This window comes from Emydura macquarii, unplaced genomic scaffold (genome assembly GCF_026122565.2).
Source record: "Emydura macquarii macquarii isolate MOO-44397 ecotype Brisbane River unplaced genomic scaffold, CSIRO-AGI_Emac_v2 contig_3044, whole genome shotgun sequence".
NCBI classification, from domain to species: domain Eukaryota; kingdom Metazoa; phylum Chordata; order Testudines; family Chelidae; genus Emydura; species Emydura macquarii.
In genome coordinates, this window is record NW_027133181.1 from 6333565 (window position 1) to 6354144 (window position 20580).

A 20580-nucleotide genomic window follows, 5' to 3' on the forward strand; every position below is an offset into this window, starting at 1 on the left:
TGCAGATGTGACTTTGCAGTGTGAGTGCTCAGACCCAAGTTAGGCTAACCTAGGTGCTTAGACCTAGGTGCCAGTCACCTGTTTTCACTGTGCAATGTGGACAAGCCTAGATCTCCTTAAATGTCACTGTCCTTCAGCCTTCTAAGTCACCTAGGCACCTTTGAAAGTGTAACCTTATGCCTTTGCAGGGTTAGTTTCAGACTCCTTCTATATAATATTGTCATAGAGATACTTTTGTGAAGACTTTGGATGCCAGGAGTGCATCATCTGAGCTTCTCTGTACTAACAACCTTAAAGACCCACTGCTGTAGCCCTAACTCATCTGAGTACATGGCTGCACTACTCTGAAATGAAAGTTACCATAACCCAAGCTGACCATCTTTGATTATATCTTGACAGTGCCATTCTGCTTTCCTAGAGCTGTACATCCAGCACTTTATCAATAACAAAGAGGAATTTTCAAGTAGCAAAAATACAACAGTATTAGCCATATGATATAGATTTGGGTTTTGCTTTATTAAGTTGGAGGAGATTTTATATTGAATGGCTTTTGGGTGCTTGCTCCTTATCACTCTTCAGTTTGTGACTAAACTTTCACAGATCGTTTCCCTTGAAACATCTATTGACTTGTCTATTTTCTTGTGTTAAGTCTCCATATGAAATAAACAAGCTAATTTCAGGAAAACATTTTAATTTGAACCTTAAAAGCTATAAATATTTTGTTTTTTATTGTTATCTTCCCCCATCCTTTTATTTAAAGGGGAAAAAAAACCTGAAGTTGTGTTTTCTGCTTGAAGAAAACTCTAAAAAGAATACCAAATTATTGGAGCCATCTTTTCACTACTTACTAATATCCAGTGTGTTGTAATTATATTTTGATAAATATCAGTTAAATGCTATATTAAAGTGAATCTTGGTACAAGTGTAAATGTTCCTAAAAACAGAAGGAACAAATAAAATATATGCTTTTTGACACTTCTGAGATACAAGCTATAGATGCCACTTCCAAGGCCATTTTCTATCATTAGTAATGACTGGCAATTCAGAAATTTCATTATCAATAAGAACGCTGAAATGGATTATTGTTGCCATGGTTGATAACACTAGATAAGGGCCAGAATGTGCCTTCACAGAAGAGAAGAAAGTTAAATGCAAGTTAAAATTAAATATGAAATATTTAACTATTGCTATATATTTAACAGCAGTAAAATATCTATATCAGGCCATTATTAAGACTGAAAATATTGACTGTATAGAGGAAAAACTGAATATATTCCTTATATAATTTATACCTCACTACATTTTTGGGACCTGAATAGCTGAATACCAAGAGGCAGAGTATCTGCCTCAATCAACTCCCTTTGGATTTGAAAAAAAAAAGATAAACACAAAAGCACAAAGAATACTTGTCAAAGATCCTCCACTTCATCTCTGCTCGGGTGAATTCTATGAGACAGAAACTACTTGCACTAACCTTAGGAATATGGTTATTGGGAGAAGAATCAGAAGAATAAATGACAACACTCAGATACACCTGCCTTGGACTGATGAACAGTCTATTTCTTATGAATCCTTTGTATTTCTTCAGAAAAACTAATGTACTGTGTTCTGTTTTCTAGAGAAGAAAATATTTAGTGAAGGAAAACAATATCATACTACTTTTGTGCTGGCAAAGTCTTCAGAAGTTTGATCAGTAAGTGGAAGTGGGGGCTGATCCATTTATGTGAGTGCTAGGATATTATGCAGCAGAGTCTCAAATGTTGTAAACTGCAGTAACCCCAATGTAATGACTTGTAACGTTTGCAGTTTTGCCTCTATCCATGTTGCTCATTCATGAATCAGTATTCTTTAACATTTGTATTATTACTATCAGCTTTTTCATTATCCTTTATATGTTTAGGGCATATTTAGTGTAAATGTGTACACTATATCTACAGACAGATGTAAAATGTTTGTGCGTACTGACAACATATGTGTCAAATATGAATATTTCATAGTGGTGCACAAAACATCTGTTTTAGGGTGAATAGTTTCCAGTTAGAAAGAAGAAGCACATGGCAAAGTTTTCTCTAGAAAACTAATACAATTCCAGTGTAGGCATGGTGTATGAAGTAATTCTCAAATAGGATCAGAAGTTGCAAGGTAGGGATGGAAGCAATAATTAATCATTTTGCAGCAGTAGAACAGATGCCCTTGTGAGCCATGTAAGACGAACATGTAGGATTTTTGCAGTTAGTTATATAAAAATATTCCCTTCCCTTCTGCTAAAAATAAAATTTGTTAAGTACAATCTTCATCAACAGCAGAAACTGAAGGTAATGTCATGCTACATCAAACTTAACTCCATCCTTCCAAAGCATTTTCTAAGGGCCAGATTGTGATGCCAATCCTGTCACTGACTAGCTCTTTTCTCTACAATTCACAATCTGATACTTTGGGAATACAGAGGAAATACTTCTTGCCATAAGAACTTTAAAATCTATTTCAGTGATTAGATATACCAGTTAACCAAAAAGGCTAAGAACACCTGACCTCCAAATCTATGTTCTCACTCTTTTCAGTTAATGTCATTGATATTGACCCATAGAGTAGTTAGAATGAACCTCAGCCTCCATCAAAACCATATTTGCTCTCTTCTCAATCACAGGAAAAATAAAAGAATTCCAGGTCCTTCTTTTCTTTTTTCTTAAATGTAGGTCTTGTTACATTGCATTCTTCATGTAAAAATATGAAACTAGAAACTTTTACCCCACGCATAAGAACTTTCAATACTTTCCAGTATGAACAGAATATATCAAAATAAACTCAGGCTTGACCCTTACTCACACTGAGTAGTACTTCCCTAAAGTCAATGGGCTAGGTCCTCAGATGGTGTAAAGTGGTATAACTCTATACAGTCACCCGAGCTACGATGATTTACACAACTAAAGGATCCTGCACAATAAGAATTTTGCCCTTGATTTCAATGGAAACAGGATCAGTCATAGAGTTTAAAGCCAGAAGGGAGCACCAGATCATCTAGTCTGATCTCCTGTATATCACAATTCACCAGTACCTGCACACTAATCCCAACAACCAAAATTAGACCAAAGTATTATAGCCCACAGGAGACTAGATTATTGTGAGTCACAGGCAGAGAATAGGAGGGACCAATGTGCATAAATGCCTGATGCCCCTGCAGTGACGAGAACTGATTAAATGAGATATACCCAGATAATCCCAGCAAGTGGCCAAACCCCTGCTAAGATATCTGCCAATTGGACCTGAGGGAAAATTCCTTTCCAGCTCCACAGATGGTCATCAGTGAGACCCTAAGCATGTGAGCAATAAATAGCCAGCCAAGCACTTGAGAGAGACAATACTTTGTGTCACTTCAGATCACTGGCCCAGTATCCCATCTCCATCTCTAATGTTTTAGTGGAAGTAGATAAAAAAAACCCGAACAAACCAAAAAACAGAATATAATGGGGGAGAGCAGGTGATCCCTGCAGGTGCCCAAATGAAGTCCATTCGTCATTCTGTTGTTTCAAACTCTGTAACATCATTAGAAAAAAGAAGCTGATGGAGCTGGACTCCACTGAAAATCTTTCATGTGGAAGATAAGACACATTCTAGTTCAACATTTGTAACCTCACTTTAAAAGTGAATGGAAAACTTTTTTTCCCCTTCAGGTAAATTGATGTAATATGATTAGTGTATTTGTATGTAGAGTAAAAATATAAATACATTTTACAATACCATAGGAGTAGAAATATTCACTGTAAATTAATTTTCACCATATTCACTGATTTGAAAAATCAACAGGAATTAATTTACAGGGATTATTTCTGCAGTAGGCAAACAGCAAATATCCCCAGCAGCAGTTGGCCGGGAGTGTGAAAATAATTTAACACATATGTGGCCAGCCTCTTTTGTGATACAGTAAGCAGGCATTAAAATAAACAGCTCCTCTGTAGATCTTTCTTTTCTCCCGACTGTGTTTTTAGGTTTTATTGATGTTATCTTATTTTAAGAGATGCACAGAGGGATAAGCTCCAGGCTAGAAAGGGGTATCCCATGAGTTCCTATTGCCGTTCCTGTGGCAGTTCCTCGGCAGCTGGTTCCCTGTGCACTGATGCCTCTCACACAGGTGACAGTGCCCTGTCCCCCACCCCACCCCATCCAGATGATGCATGTGTGCCTGCCCCTTCATAGGCCACATGTCTCCTCCATGACCCACAGTGGCTGGAAGGTGAGGAAAAAGAGAACTATTCTTACCTGGTCCCTGGAAGCCAGCCTGATCTTATGCACCCTGGCAGTCACTCCCTCCTCTCCTCTGGGTTCTGCTATTGCCTCCAAGATATGGAGGGGGGTGGGCAGAAAACTTTGGGAGGCATAAATATACATCACCCCTCTTCCCCTCTAGACAAACACACACCCTCCCTGGTTTCACAGCCTCTGCATGCCAGAACAACTATAGGGATTTTTTTAGCGGCCTTCCTGGGCACAAGACATGGTAGAAGGGATTGGAATTTACCTAGGGGGAAACTTTCAAAGTCACAATGGGAGTTTTGCATTTGCCTTCAACCGGCTTCCAGTGCAAATTTAGTCATTGAAAATCTCTCTGTTCTCTACACTTAAACCAGTCTCAAAGGGGAATAAAACTATCACTGCCTTATTTCCTCTTTCCTTATCCTTAGAAATCTCCCCCCCTTTTTTAAAAAATGGAAATCAATATCATTTCTAAACACTGTGTGATGGGTGCACAGGCCCCACACTGTGATGAGAGGAGGCCATGCCTCCTCGGCTCTCCTGGAAATGCTCCACCTGCAGCCTCAGTACAAAAGAGAGCAACCCATCTCAGTTGGAATGGGCTGATGAGGATAAAGGAAGCATCTTGCAGATTCCTGCCCAGGAGTTGCCAGAGGCCAAGGATGCCGCAACCCATGCAGATGCCCCACTGTTGAAAGGAGCTCCAGAGGGAATGGAGCTGCAGCAGCTGATGACTCCAGAGATCCGGGAAAGCTATAGACCTTGACTCTGGAGAACAGGGTAGGAAGTAGCTCAGGGGACTTAAACATTGCTATGGTGGGAAAAATTGAGGAACCGGTCAGCATGTTGTGGGTGGGTCACCCACTGACTCGGTGGCAAGTACATCTGCCATTGTCAGGACCCTGGCCCAAGCCCCTCTACCCCAAGCAGCATACACCCCTAGGTGGCACTTCACTTCCCCAATGTACCAATAGGCCACATTATCCCATAGAGGTGGGTGACTGACTCTGGCCACTAGGCCCCGCTGTCATGATGGCAAGGGCAGCCCTGTTGACTCTGGCCACTAGGCTGTACAACCCAGATGAGGGGGCAATCATGTCTATTTGGGTCATTAGGCCATGCTGCCCTGAAGCACAGGGTGGACAGTTAGACCCAACTGTGGGGCCACAACTCCCCTCCTCCCACATCAGAAGGTGGATGGGGAGTACAAGCCCCGTGACACACTGCATATTCCTTTTTCATTTAGAATGATGCTAGGTGCATATGTTATTTCTATTGTCCTGGTCTTGCAGGACCTACAAGAATGCAGAGGCAGGCCGTATGTTTGCCTTTTTCTTCCATTCTCATATATTCTTGTACCAAGGTTTTTCAACATCTTAGCCAATGAAGACATTGGAGCCACATTCCTTTTTTTTTATAATGTGTTAAATTCTTCACAAATAAGTCCAGAATCACTGCAATGTCATTTCCTTGGACCTGGATGATATATTTCCAAAACCATGCCATACCATTTCCAGACTTGTGGAGCAGAGTTGGAAAATAGTGCTGAACTAAATAAGAAAATAAAAAAGCATTTTACTGAAACTACACTAGTCCATTAGTGTACACTAATACTGCCATTTTCAACATTTTCCATCAGTACCAAAAAAAATGGGATATTAAGAAAAGCATCAAGATCATGAGACTTATGATATAATTCAGAGAACAAATAAAAGTAATACCCCAGGAAATATATAAAAAAAAAATTCTCATATAGCATGACCTGTCAGTGGACAACAAATCCTGATGTACACACATCTACACATGTTCCACACATGCTAGAGTTGAGCAGAAGACTTCTATAGTTCCATCTAGTTGAATTTAGAAGTAAAGGCTCTACTGAACTTTTCCAAACAGCGGCTCCTCACCATCTCTAGCTGAAATCTGGAGTAACATCAGTGAAGTTACCTGGAATTATTCCAATATAATTGAAAATAAAAACTGTCCGATACATTTATATGATCATTGACATAGCTGTAAATCCAGCCATTCTATTGCTTCTGTATACAAGAGTAAAGTTTCTGTCTAATACATATTTGATTGGATATTTCCTATTTAAGCTGTTTAATATATAGTCATTCATTGGTTCAAACAAATTTTTAAAAAATCTACTCAATTTATGTAATATTCTCTTGAACCGCTGGTTTACTGTTGTAACATTTACAAAGCCTATTTTTTCTGACCTTATGAGCTAACTCAGACTTTTGTATAGAGCACAATAGAATAAATGTTAAGCACAAGTTTATGCAAATATACACATTAGTTTGCAAGTTAAATGTTAAGGCAATACTTCAAAAGCAAAAAGCAGAATCAAAGGAAATACCATCATAATGTAACAACTGAACAAACATGCAGTATAATACATCAGTTTTCTTTTCTTCTGCCTAACTGTACTAAAGAAAAGTATGTAACCTTTAATGTACCATCTATGCTATTCTTTGGCTGCAATAAAGAGTTTACTTTGCAATATTTTGATTTTCTCTTCTTGTTATAATCATAATCAAGAGAATATACTCTTTTGGATTGGATAACTCAGAGTCTGCGGATGGAAGACACTTAGAAAAATGCTGTGTCCCAAAATAATGATTATCTAGTCACGAAAAGGGAAATACATTAAAACACAACTTTATCTGATGAACATAAAAATGGAGACTTAAGCAGCTTCCCTTTCTTAGGTACTTGTGTTTACTTTGAAACACACTACTCAAATGTCATGTAAAGAGTTGTTCAATATTCTGTAATTTATCATGTACATTATATATTTTCTCAGTTGTGAATTATTCTAACAAATTGACTCAGTAAATTTAAAGTCACATACTTCCCCCCATGTTAAAAATATTTACCTAAAAAAACTTGAGGGATACACTCTGAATAAAAAGTCAAATTAACCACCCCCATCTTATCCAAGCTACTATTATAACCGCTGATATTTAAAAGTGAAATGATCTTTAAATATATTGCATTATTTTTTTTCACCAGTTGTACTGTTTAGTATTTTGCATTTAATTGAGCTCAGTCAATAAATCTAGACCTCGATTTTGTCAGTGCACCTTTATGATTAGTTTAATTCACAAGCACAAAGGTGTTGTGTTTAGTTTCTAGATCTACATGGGATTGCTTTAAATTCGTGTATACCTATAAGCTACTTGAATTTGTAACATAGGTACAGAATGACTCCCAGCAGCCAAGGAGACTGTCGAGTACAAAGGTGGCAAATCTACCTTTTGGTCCTTATCCACTGGGTCCTCTACAAATTACAGCTTGAATCAAAGCTAGAGTTTTTAAATAGAAGCAGGGCGGTGGGGGGAAGGTGAAGACAGATTTTGATACCTTTTACTTATGTTAGAAGTACCTTAGTCCTCAAATAGTTCATAGATTTCAGTGGTAATTCTTGAGGAGAGAGGCATTTCTTTTAATGTCTAAATGGTATTGGAATTTGGTCCAGGGCTTCGAAAAGTCAAAAATTGTTCACCAGAGTAACTTGTTCCCCTTGCAGTTCAGTGTCAGATATTCACCATTCTTCATGCTTCTTACAAATTGTCACATTATTCTTTGTGTCAGAATAATCTTTTGTTTTTGTCCAGTCTCAGTCTTTGCAATCTCTACAATAGATGCAATCACAGTGACCAATTTAAAACAAAATAAAACAAAACTTCCTACTCGTCTCCAGCAGACCACACATCTCAATCAGACCACGAGTGGAGCAGAATAGCAGTGGATTAACATTATGTAACTGAGGAATTTAACAACATTTGGCTAAAATATCAAATTCCAAATAGCTTATAGTATGTTTATGTGCTCCAAGTCCTCATATATTCTTAATGATTAAAACATAAAAATACAAATGCATATATTTGATTATGCATGTATTCCTTCACTCTTTATACATATCTTGTCTTCTTAGATCGCAAACTCATCATGGCAAGGACTGGATTTATTTTGCCTAATTTTAGAGCTGGTCCTCATCATGGGTTTGAAAGTTCAACTCACACCGAACTATTTACATATACATAAACAGATTTCCATACACCACTCCAGAGAGAGACTGAAAAAAATTAGAGTTGGAGGAAAAAAAATTAGCGGAAATATGAGATGAAGATGGAGCAGAATAAGGGCACAGTGAAATACAGAGGGAGATTGTAGAGATAAAAGAATCAGAAAGTGGACAACATTTTCCATGTAAGAATAAATCTATGAGTCAAAATGCCTTTCTTGGTTACATAAGTGTAAATTTGGAGTGGCCCAGTGAAACAGAACTGGGATCCTTAATTTTGAATTTCCTGGTTTTTGTTAATGAAAGATTTTGCAGTTAATGTCTCTGTTTCTTAAAAGGGGTGTGTGGAGGAAAAATGCTGATCCCTACAAATGTTATTGTCTACTTCCACAGTGACAGAGTAAATGTGAAATTGCACAGATGAATAGCAAAACAAAAACCTGGATCAGATCTTGTTCTCTTTACTCACATGATCAGTGTCTATAATTGTATCTCTTACCCTTGTGTCTCTGAGTGTGCTCCTGGATTTACTTTCAAAATATGATGCCGTCTCACTGACTTTGAGACTACTCACATGAGTAAGGTAACCAGGACCTAATCCTCCACATTTGTCTTTCCATTATCTCAATAAAAAGTATAATTGTAAATTTAGTGGAAATGTTGTATTGTGTATAAAGAAAAATGATTCTGTTGCCTATTTTAGGGGCTTTCAAATTAATGTGAAGATTAACAGTTTCTGACGACTAAGTACTGGAAAATTTCAATTTAGTAAACTGAACTATGCACAAAAATATTCTTAATTCCTTCTTACTGCAGAAAATATAATTGATAAACTGTACATGAGAAACAAAAGATAAGTAGATTTTGCTCCAACTTTTCTTCCCTTTCATTCTCTAGTACATATTTATTATTATTAGTGATAGTAAAGGAGTTCTGAATATAACCTTAACTAAAATATTCACTACTGGCATGCACTATAATCACACAAATATTGAAAGGATCACCTTCCAGGCATTTGATTTAAGTCCTGATTTGACTATGTGGTTAAACACGTACTGAGCTTTAAGCTTATACTTTAAGTATTGGTATAAATGCATTTCTGAATCAAGGTCTTTAGAGTTTGCATTACGTTCTTATAGGTCATTGCCAGTTCTGTTGCCCAGGGAGTATGTGTTATGATACAACCATAACATGTACACGGAGTGAAGGAAGGGTTTTCATGGTACAGGATATGTAAAAAGTAGAACTTGTATTTTAGATGTTGGGATGTGAAATAAAAGAGAACATCCAAGTAAAAAGCTGAGCTAGCAACCTGAGCAGATAAACAGCTTGGTCAGCAATCCAATGAGGGAAACAATTGAGTTAAACTAATCTTAATGCTGGGCATAAAATGTTTATACAATATATTTAAGGCTAGCACCTGAACGTGAGTGTGCACTTGCATTGAACCCTATCCTGTGCCCTTTTTGGTGGAGGGTAAACTCAGGTCCCCACAAACTTTTTATCCACCTCATTCTACCAAAACCAAATGTTTTTGAATAGGTTCTGGGCAGTGGAGAAAAGGACCAGTCAGTACAGTTGGCCCTTCAAGGTAAATCCTGTCATCTCTTACACATCCACAAAATGGCTTGGCTACAGGGGGAATGTGTGATTCTTCAGCCCAGTAGGGGTGGGATTTAAAGAGATTTTGTGGGGGATTCACAAAGGGATCAAACTGGGACAGCGTGGGGGAGGATTAGTAATAGTGCTGTGCCCACTTGTGCACTAAAATGAGATGTCATACACATAGTATATTGTACAGATACTAGATCATAATATAATTCCCACCTCTTCTTAGCATTCTTTGATCAACAGCAAAATAGTGAGCAATGTTGACACATTATCATTAGTAGGCATTCAATTTATGTCCCACTATGATGAATGACAGCATTCTATATCCCTCAGAGCAAGTATTTCAAGCTGTATGCAGACTCAGGCAGACAGTTCTATATTGATCTACATTCTTCTCATATTTTTAAGGCTTTCTTCATAACCATAATAGCTAATTTGTTGGGGCTTTTCTTCTGTTTGCTTCTTTTTTTTAAAGAAAAACATTTTTTTTTAAACTTTCTCAGATTCTGGAGCACAAGATGGCAGGCACCAGGGTAATTTGGCCTAACTCAATCTATATTGCTTGTGCATGATGGAGCTCCTTGCACTTAGCTGCAAAATAAGGTTTGAACAGACCAGAAATAGGACTTATGCATCTATAGCTATGTGCATCCACTAAAGATACACAGCTGCATAAGAAAGAACTTTAGATGGCTAAGAGAGGGGGACAGAACAGGGACAGGGGTCCCCTATATGTCAAGCCTGGGTAGTAATTAGTAAACATCAGATAAGACAAGGGAAAGGAGGATTTTCTCCATGATAAAGTGAAGAATATAAATCTGACTGGATAGGATTCTGAAGTCCCTGACATGTATCCTAGTATGGAGCAGGTAGATTCAACCTACTATACTAAATAAATAAATAAATAAATAAAAAATCACATTTCCTTCCAATAGAATTAAATTTGACAGCTGCATTTGTGCAGTTTCTCCATATATTTAATGTATATACTATATATATGACAAAGCACACACTGTCCTTCATTTGTAATTTGATAATTAATACATCTATTTTTACATCTTCAATTAAATTCACCAACAAGATAATCTGATTTTGGAGAAATAATTATTCTACCCTCTTTGTACAGTTGAAGAATGGCTGGAATTGGATTTATTTTTAGAAGCATGTTCAGTGTTACATGAAACTTACACCTTTCATTGAATAATTTCAGTTTTGCCAAGTCACATGTAAATTTCAGCAATAGTTAGGCCTTTTCTGGCTAAACTTTTCTGCTACTCATGAGAAGTGACATTGTGGCTTAGTAAAAACTCCTAACAATTGTGGGGCAATGTGACATGACATAAACCCCGAACTAGACAAGAAAATATATGGAGTTGCTCCTGGCTCACATAGCCTGCCCAGCCACATCTGCAAGGCATGTCTGGCCTAAGGAAGAGTTCCAAACATGAGAAGCCCAGTTTAGTAAGAGGCAGCTCTGGGAGAAGGCCATACAGCTGGATCCTTTAGCTCCTGGTGAGAGACATAATGGAGGTCAGAGCCTACTGCCACGCCAAAGGACTGTTTGAGTATTTTAAGAGAAAGCCAGGATAGTTGGACCATAAACAATTATCTCAAGACACTTTCTGTTGGCAGACTGCTAAATATTGAGCTGGATTGCAGCTTATCCAAGGCTCCTTCAAGAAAGAGAGGCTGGTAGCTTGTTTTGGACTGGTTGTTTGTGCCTTTTCTGTCTTGCACTCTCTTTATTCCCTTAGAATCCTGCAAGCAGCAAACTCCAGAGGAAGTCAAGCAGAGGACTGAGTTTCCATCCTTTAGGTGGTGATGCTAACTGCCCCCACCCAGATTAGGAGAACCTGAGTGAGTGCCTGAAGGGGGTTCCTTCAGACATGAGGCCCTTGACAGGCAAATTATCAAATATCTCTGATATTAAGAAGCCTGATGAATATTATCATTCTCACTCTCCCAGTTATTACATCATATTTTCTAAGTGGACCACCTAGTCCTAGAGCTTGGAATCCTGTCTTTAGCATGATACGCTGCAGCGAACTTCTGTTCAACTTCCTTGAAGATTAATGATACAGCTGTCCATTGACTTTTCCCTACAGTCATTTAGCCCCCAGTCCATTTTTTTCCCCACCACAACCTTTCACAATCTATTTTCCCACATGCATATTTGTAGACTGTCTCCTACCATTCACCATCTTTTGTCCTCTACTATCTTAAGCCTTTTTCTACCAGCCTCCCTAACAGTGTGTGTGTGTGTTGTGGAGGGCTTCCCAGAAGGAGGTTCACTGGCAAAATGTTTCTTTCTAGTATCTTGAGTCTCTGGAAAATTGTTATCCTGGTTCCTGTGAAGGGCCCAAGGGGGCCAAAGGTTCCCCTCTACTCCTGTAATGCTTGGAAAGGACAGGTATTGGAAATATTTTCTCCATGAAGGGAACATACAAAGGTAAGGATTATCTCTCCACTCTACATCGGAGGCCTGGAGAGAAGGAGTGATGAGGAACTTTCCTTACCCTTTCCTTTTGTCAGAATGGAAGTGTAGAGACACTGATTACTGAGTCTCAGCAGTTTTTCTAGGCAAGTCAATGAGACCTCTGACCTCTGGTTTCTTCCTTCTAATGTGACAGGTGGACCCTGTGAAGGGCAAATCAGATCTCCCACTGTGGCAGTGATGAGAATTAGTTTGCCAGACAAATGCTTGACTCCTGGAACCTGAAGGGTTTGCTTGATGCTAATTCTTATTGAAAACAGCAATATTTTTAATTGTGTTTTCTTCCCATAACAGAAACAGAATGTTTTACAAAATTCCACATTTCACATTTGACTATTTTGTATTTCACAAACTTTAATGTTTCTTAAACAGGTCAGCCTGAAAAGCAGGGATACCATTTTAACAGCTACATTAGAAAGCCTATTATGCAGAGGGCATTAATAAGTGAGATGGCTGAGATGACTTCCTGCTTTTAGACACTTCCACTGTTTCTGGATCTTAGATGTATTCATCTCTTTCATGATTGAAGTTGTCAGTATTAAAAACCTACTGTGCATGGGGCCAGTTGAATTAACAATAGGAAGCAATTAGGTTTGACCAGACAGGTTGAGGATGTTCATATGTTTCTGTCAGCTCACACTACTGAGCAAGTCTGTATTAGAATTCAAAGAAAACAGTAACAGAACAAAAATACTTACATTTTCATGTTCTGTAAATCCAAGGGAAAATTTATTCTAATCATGTTTCATCTTCTAACTTTTACAAGAAAAAATATTCACCTATTTAAAAAAATAAATTACCTGTTTCTGCCTCTATAGGAAATGTACACCTTGCCATGGTATGACCAGAGAGTTTGTTGTGATTATTTAAGCCTTTATCATAATATTCCTATTAGTGCTGTGGTAGATGGACTTCTGTGAAAGCGGTTTGAATTTATCTCTGAAGCTTAGGGAACTCTAGTTCTTTTGCTGGAGTACTTAAAATTAAACTCTATAATCTTTCAGAGGGTTTGTTTACACTTATAGCACTGCAGCAGCAGTCACACAGGTGCAGCTGCGCAGCCATAGTGCTTAGTGAAGATGCTACCTGTGCCAACGGCAGAGCTTCTCCCTTCAACATAGTTACTCCACCTACCCAAGAGGTGGTAGTTATGTCGATGGGAGAAGCTCTTCTATTGACATAGTACTGTCTACAGCGGGGGTTGGTGCAACATGCCCAGGGGTGTGGATTTTCCACTGCCCTGAGTGATGTAGTTCTACCAACATAATTTTGTTGTATAGATCAAGGATCATACCCAGATTTGTTATTATTTTCCCAAACACAAGAATGTGTGACATGAGGGTTGATTGTACAGGAAAGAAGGGCAAAGAAAAAAATAATGGGAGGGGCAGATGGCTTGTTTCAGCAGCATTTGGGTGGTGCTTTGAGAGTTTTAATATCTATGAAGAGGATCTAAAAGTTTTTTGTTTTAACGTTCAGTAACAAAGAAGGGCTATTTCTCTAGCTGAAGCAAAAACTGTCACCCTGTGGCACTGAGAAAGGAAGGTGAAACTGAATGTAACATTTTCATTACTGTGTTATTTTTTATTAACCAAAAAAGGAATATTAGCTGAAAGATATAGTTCCCATAACCTTATCCAAAACACAGGTTAAAAGTTGCCTAAATTTACAAAAGGTTTAAGAGACTATTTTTCCAATTATGAGCTTGGAACCATGCTAGAAAATCAGTTGAGAGATCAGCTTTTGTTTGAAATTACAAGCAGATGGGAGCTGCACAGCAAATGATTGAACACAGCCTTTTGTAACAAATCCATGTGATATAGACAAAGCACATACTCTCTCACATATATACACTTCTGAAAAGTTGAGACTAGAAACCTGTTACTTCAGCTCCAAAAGCACAGGTCTCTATCTTTTAAGCTAACAATGACCTCCCTTAGGGCCTCTTCCAGCTCTCACTACAGTTGAATTTTCATTGACTTTAATGGGTGTTGGATTGAGCCCCTAGTTGGCAATAGAAAGGTATGTCCCTATGAACCAGCCACAAAAGGGCAATGTTAAGAACACACTACATTATATATATTCAACCCACAGTTGGATAAAGCTCATCCAACACATCAAAAACTCACATTTCAAATCTAACAGTTCTAGGAGTTCAAATTTCCAATCTAACAGTTGGGCTAAAGTCTAATGAATCCATTACAATTAATCACTCCTCACTCACACATGGACAAGCTTGGTCCTACTGCTCTGTATCCTCCATTATATACTTATTCATCTACACACTTTAACTTCTCTTTGGCCCAGACACTAGGGAGAAATATTATACGAGTATATACACGGCCAACCTGGTAAACTGAGACTTGGACAAGTACACTGGTATTGTGGAAACACTGCACACCACTAAGCCACGGTGTCTGGCCTAGAGAATCGTTGATCAGCAGAGGCTTTCTTTCTGGCATAACAATCCCAAACTCTGGGGTTTTTTTGCAATGCCCCCTTATTGCTGACTTCCATATACCTAGGCTGTTTGCTGTTGATATTGCATCAGTGTCGATCTATTTGTTGTATTTAAAAAGGTACCTGTCACAGTTCAGGTCAACTGCAACTGTATTTCCCCTCCATGGTCCCTCAAGGACACCCACTCCTGGTGCTTGGATCCTCAATTGTCACTTCTCTTGGATAGAGCGTGAGACCCATATCTCTCTCCCGCCTGACCATGGTTTTTCCAGGCTGCACAGTTCCCTGTCTACACTGTGATATTCCCAGAGAGCCAGACTGCCTAAGTTGATCAGCATCTATGTTTTTCTTTCTCTTCACACACTATGAACAGCTATAAGTATCAGCAACTATAAGTTGCCACATAGGCCTTTCTACATAAACACATTTATTCTTAAGGTGAAAGCATTACAGCGAAAACATATTAAAAATAATAAAAACCTACAAACATGCTAATAAGCTTGCCAGAGATTACCATGCAACTCCAACAAAGATTCTGGTAGGAGTCCCTCCTTCAAACAAAGGAGTTTTTCTGTAGTTACAAGTTCATAACAGTCTCAGCTTCAGAACAGAGCCACCAGGAATAGTTCACTTTTTCCTTTATATAACTTGGGCCTTTGATCTTGGTCTCATAACAGGTAATCAGCAGATAAAGGCTTACTTATCTACTTAAATGGCTGGGTTTTTGCATTACTAGGGGTAGATGGGGGGAGGAGGTATTTCCCAAGAAATACACTTCACATGTATTGTCCCAAAAGATCATTCTTGTCTGTCACGTTGTTCAACATAGTCCCTTGGTCATCCAGATCCACAATAATACATAATCTTCCCATTTAACAAAATGGAGTCCAAAAATTCTTAAACTTAATTCAGTCTGGTTTTTCAAGGTTATTGAAGCAAATAGAGCTATCCATTACAGTACCTATCACCAGGCTGGCTAATCTATAGAGCAGTGGCTCAGTTTCTCAGTACTATCCACCAAATAGCTCTCAAATAAGTCTTTCAGCTGTCATTCATTATCAGCTACCACTATCATTTCTACAAACAAGTTTTAGGGGCATTGCTGGATCCCTCGTTCTGTATAGAAAGAGAGCTGGAAGAGACCTTGAAAAGTCATCAATTCCAGCCCCTTGCAATGATGCAGGACTATGTAAATCTAGATCCCTGACAGGTGTTTGTCTAACCTGTTCTTTAAAACTGCAATAATGCAGATTCCACAAATGGAAGCCTGTTCCAGACTTTACCTACCTTTATAGTTAGGAAGTGTTCTCTAATATCTAAACTGAAATCTCTCTTGCTGCAGATTAAGTCCATTACTTCTTGCCACACTTTCAGTGGACATGCAGATGTCCATTCTTTATAATAGCCCTTCAAATATTGAAGATTATTTTCAGGTCCTTCCACAGTCTTCTTTTCTCAAGACTAACCATGCCCAGTTTCTTTAATGTTTCCTTATAAGTCAGGTTTTCTAAACCTTTCATCATTTTTGCTGCTCTCTTCTGGACTCTGTCTTCAGTTTGTCTGCATCTTTCCTAAAGTGTGGCATCCAGAATTGGTCACAGTACTCCAGCTGAGACCTCACCAGAGCTGAGTAGAGCAGGACATTTAACCTCCCATGTCTTACATAGGACACTGCTGTTAATATGCCACAGAATGATATTAGTCTTTTTCGCAACTATATCACATTGTTGATTCAATTTGTGACTTTCAACTTGTTCATTTCAGACCAATTCTTTCTAATTTATCAAAGTCATTTTGAAGTCTAATCTTGTCCTCCGAAGTGCTTGCAAAGTGCAGTTTGGTGTCACCCCCAAACTTTGTAAGCATGCTATCCACTCTGTTATCCAAGTCATTAATGAAAATATTAACTAGTGCAGGTCCCAGTACCGAACCCTGCATGTGTTCCAGGTAAATATCTTTTAAAATGTCAAGTGTTTTCAAGTGCTCAGCAAGAGTTCATGAATTCAATTCAACACTTTTCAAGTGTTCAGCACCCATATTTTAGGCCATATTTTCAAAACAGCTCCACCCCTAACAGCTCTCATCGTGACACTTTTTACAAAATTTTCTAAAAAGTTTAATGCTGAGCTCTTTGAAAAGCTGACCACTTAGTACCTAAATGAGCACCAAGATATCTTATGAAAATCTGGCCCTTCAATTAGATCCTGAAAAAAAGTAACAATATAGAACATATTCTTGGAGCAATTAGCAACTGTTTATTAAAATTATTAACATATAAACATTAGCTTTTTCCATAAACTGGGCAAAACTAGAAAATGTGAGTTAAGGTTTGTTTTTTTAAAAAAACAATAAAACCTTGAAATTTCATTTTCACCTATTTTTAAGATCTGAATTATTTTTTAAAATCCCAGGTTTTAGATTACCTGTTCATCAGACAATGAAAGATTGTCTTCGTAAATTGTTTGTAACTTAATATGCTTGCTGGATCTTTGATTGTGGATAACCATCTGCCCAGGTCTGTCAAGCAGCTCGACTACTTATGTGCTAGCATTTACAAAGAATTTATCATTTAAATTTGTCTCCAGTCTCTTACTATTTTCTCTATATAAAACTGATTTATATCTATTTTTGCTTGTAACTTTCAGAAATAGGATATGAAGAATGACCTGGGTAGGAAAGCATTACATGTAAACAAAGACATGGCCAACTAGGAGTTCAGCATTGACAATGTTATTCATATCCTGGCCACTCTTATCTTCTAGTTCCAAAGGTGCTCAGATACTACAATATTTGGCACAGAATGAAAACCTAGAGCTTCAGTTAGACAAACAAAATCAAAGTTCCCTATCACTTAACATGAAGGAGAAATATTGCAAGATGTTAGATGCATCACAGAGAACTGAGCCCAGATCCTGCAAAAAAAAAAAAAAAAAAAAATTCATCTGCTTAATTGTAAAACCTCTTATTGAAGTCAAGCACATGAGTAAGTCTTTGCAGAATTAGGTCTTTAAACATTCTGACTAGAATCCACTAGAAAGAAGTGGTTTACATACATGCTAGTTAGATCATTATTATGTCCATCTGTATCAACCATGGCCTTAGATATAAAGTGGGATTTTCAAAAGTATGTTAGATACTCAGCTTCCGTTGAAAATCAGTGGAAGTTGGCACCTAATCTGCATTTCCAATTAAATATTTTTATTACTCATAGTGGTAACCACAGTTGCTATTCTGATATATGTTATGTCTGATATAGAAATGATGAGGAAACCCACTCTGGATTGGAAAGCCAGAATGAGACATTGGCAAATATGTACAAATAAGGCTCTGCATATAATCATAGGTATGGAGTAAGTACTCACCACATTTGTCAAAAGCGCAGAAAATGAAATTGTGTCCACAACCAGGTGCACACACTAAATGATTAGTGTATATTATAAATACTGCTGACTGTAAAGCACAGAAATAGAGATTTTACTTTTCAAAGTTATATGCTTTTTCAAACAAAGGTCAGAAATGAGCTCTGAAAGAGCATGTTTAAAAAGGTATGTTTATTAATCAGATGCCTAGAAACCAAATTACTATAATTGACAGATAATATGTTCATGCTCTTGATACCGTACATAACAGAATAGCAACCTATCATATTTAGCACCTGCAAGTTAAACAAAAATACCTGAATAAGTGGTTCTGAATACTTTTGTTTTCTAACTAGAGAATGTAATCAAGGAGACTGGTAAATATGGATTACCATCCACTAGATTTAGCTGTTCATCTCAATATAATTCATTTTGTCAATGTTAGCCTTCAGGTAAACTAATTTTTCCTCTCCATGTTATCCCCCAAAACAGAAGGTAATTTTGATTGCAGTTGTAACTGCTGTACTACAGTGTTAACAAACAGTCAAATCTACAGGTTTAATATTATATATTAATTTAGAAGCACTTGGTAGTGGTTTGTTCCAATATAATTTATGAGGTAATTGTAAGTATTTAACATCGCTACAAGATGTCAACAATTCTTATGTTAATTTGTTAGTAACAAAGCAATTCTGATTAATGATTTATAAATTATTATTATTAAAGTATTTATACATGATACACTAATTTAAAGTGTTACTGATTGTCTGATTCAATAAACAAAAGCATGATGTGCTACTTGTGTTTTCAGGAAGTGGAAATGTTCTTGTAAACAAAGACAGTACAAAATCATACTAAAATGTCTCTCAGTAATGAAGTGTAAGAACCACTTTTTTTCCAAATCCCTATTGAGATGCTGAGATGGCTATGCTGTGCAGCTTCAATAAGCAGCTCCATTAAAATTGTACCACCAGTGCTGGTCAGTATTTCCAACACTGGCATATTATTCACAGAAGTGCCCCTTTAGTTCCCATTTATGTGGAAGCCTACAGCTACTCCCTTCTCCCCTCTTTTGAAAGATAACCAATGTTTCCACAACTGCTTGAACTTCCTGAAAGGTACACTAAATACATTCTATATTTAGATGTTAGAGATTAGGTTCAGTTTAATGTGATTATTTCTTTTTATGTTCACTGAGATTGGCATAGTAAAAATATCTACTTTATTTAAAAAAAGTTATTCTAGAAAGACTCTAGTATTCAGTATTTTAATTCACTATAAGTGTTCTGATGGGGGAATTAAAAGAGAAAATATAAACATGTAAATCCCACATATACATGGTTATATTTATTTACATAATTTCCCCAAACACAGACTAGATCCCAAAGGACTACCAATCTCTAAGTGGCTGGGACCATCAATCAATTAGCATTATTGAAATAGAATAATTATTGATCAATCTTTCTTGTGTGCTTTAAACTGTGTTTTTTACATTACTTCAGATGAATGTTTTTTCTTAATAGAGAAATTAATTTCCCTGAATAGGAAAAATCTCATGGATTCATAATGATCTGTTCCCTTTAGCACTAGCTACTTCAGTAGGAAAGGAGTATGCTAGGAATAATGCACATTTTCAGACTTAAATCACTAAGAGAGACTGGTTTATAATGTGTTATTGTTAGACTTAAAGAAGGTAACAACTTTGTATTAGAGAGATTTCCTTTTTAAGCGACTCCGATCTCCTTTAGCAGGCCTGGGTGTCCAATTAGAGGAAGTCAGTTGTGTGCTGAAACACTCAAAAGTCAAGAAGAACAAGTTGAGGTTGCTCACGTATCCTTAACACTGCATATGTATGCATAATGTTAAACTCTATAATTAAATGGTCACATCACTTCTCAAATAAAAATATAATATGATTTTGTTTCTAACAGAGCTAAATATTCCAAATCATCTGGATGAGGAAAGTTCCTCATATGCCTTGTTTCCCATGTGAGATGCCATGCACTGTTCTATACTGATTCTGTTTAGCATCTCTGGTGAACCAAAAAGGTTTCACAAGAAGTTAACAAACAGCCAATGGAAAAAATAGAGAACATGATATTATACCCAGGAACTTTTGACTATGACATAGAAGGAGGATTTAAAATTTAATAAAGGAAAATTCCATACAGCCATCTTAGAATTATATTTGAAAAATATACTAACAAACTGGCATTTAACCAATAATCAGTTTTCAAGAAAACGCGACTATGTCAAAATAAAGAGAAATGACAAAAATCCTAGAAATGGTTGTGTACATTTCTAGATCCCTTCTACAAATAGCACAGTTACTGTGTAGACTTAGGATTTGATTTTGCCAACCAGACTCATGT